The 1495-nt window shown below is 44.7% G+C and overlaps 1 pseudogene; it reads left to right on the top strand.

The window, feature by feature from the left end:
- The first annotated feature begins 1039 nt into the window (after nt 1-1039).
- Nucleotides 1040-1157, top strand: LOC126204623 (5S ribosomal RNA; annotated as a pseudogene).
- The last annotated feature ends 338 nt before the right edge of the window (nt 1158-1495 follow it).

Raw genomic sequence — 1495 nt, 5'->3', positions numbered from 1 at the left:
TTTTGATGCATTTTGCGTACATCTATCGTAAATGAACTACGAAGAATGCTAGGGGTCCAGTACGTAACTTTTAGCTATGGCAGATTCCATGTAGTACGTAAGATAAATTCATAAACAGTGACTAGTTGCTGTTTGTTCATAAATTAAAAAGTATATTGTAGTAACGTATTTAAATGAGGCATTATGTTTGTGACCTAACTCAAGGGAAGGCATTTTATAACCAAAAGCGATGTATAAACATTCGAACTCCGCGCGTCAGTTTACCACTCTAATGGCCGCCGCCCAGCTATTCAATTTGTCCGCTCTTCACAGTCGACCACTCGTGCGGTTGTGGGGGCCTGGTATGAAAATAACTAACTGTGGTGTGTGCAGTCTGTGGCTGATTGGACTCATTGTTGGAATATTCGCTTGTGTAGTGTTGGGCAGTTGGAGGTGAACAGCGTGTAGCGTTGCGCAGTTGGAGGTGAGCCGCCAGCAGTGGTGGATGTGGGGAGAGAGATGGCGGAGTTTTGAGCGCGGATGATGTGGACCCGTGTCCGTCAGAAGGAGGAAATTAATAAAACTGAGTATCATGAACTGATACATATATTATGACTTTTTAACACTATGAAGGTAAATACATTGTTTGTTCTCTATCAAAATCTTTCATTTGCTAACAATGCCTATCACTAGTTAGTGCCTTCAGTAGTTAGAATCTTTTATTTAGCTGGCAGTATTGGTGCTCGCTCTATTGCAATAGGTCGAGTAACGAAGATTTTTGTGAGGTAAGTGATTCATGAAAGGTATAGGTTATTGCTAGTCAAGCCCATTCTTTTGTGGGGATTATTGAAAGTCAGGTTGCGTTGTGGTAAAAATATTGTGTGTCAGTTTAGTGATGATCAGAATAAGTAAAGAGAGAACTGTCTGAGTACTTTCAGTTTTGCTCAGCTGTTTGAAAATCAAATAACGTTTACCAGCACAGTAATTCATAGTTTTTCTAACGGGACGTTTCAGTTGGAGGCTCCTGATACATATGATGAAAACATAAGTGACCACATTGGGCAACGGCCTTGCCGCAGTGGATACAACGGTTCCCATCAGATCACCGAAGTTAAACGCTGTCGGGCGTAGCCGGCACTTGGATGGGTGACCATCCGGGCCGCCATGCGCTGTTGCCATTTTTCGGGGTGCCCTCAGCCTCGTGATGCCAATTGAGGAGCTACTCGACCGATTAGTAGCGGCTCCAGTCAAAGAAAACCATCATAACGAGCGGGAGAGCGGTGTGGTGACCACGCGCCCCTCCATTCAGCATCCTCAGCTGAGGATGACATGGCGGTCTGATGGTCCCGATGGGCCACTTGTGGCCTGAAGTCGGAGTGCTTTTTGCTATATAAGTGACCACATTACATGATTCACCGTCCAAGAATCCCACAAGTAATTCTTGTGGAAAAATCAAGTACCTCTGACCAGTTAGATGAGGCGGTAGCACGTACAGCCGAGTCAAGGCATCGTCAAT

This window comes from Schistocerca nitens, chromosome 9 (assembly GCF_023898315.1).
Source record: "Schistocerca nitens isolate TAMUIC-IGC-003100 chromosome 9, iqSchNite1.1, whole genome shotgun sequence".
In the NCBI taxonomy this organism is placed as follows: domain Eukaryota; kingdom Metazoa; phylum Arthropoda; class Insecta; order Orthoptera; family Acrididae; genus Schistocerca; species Schistocerca nitens.
This window is presented reverse-complemented; position numbering and strand designations above follow the sequence as displayed.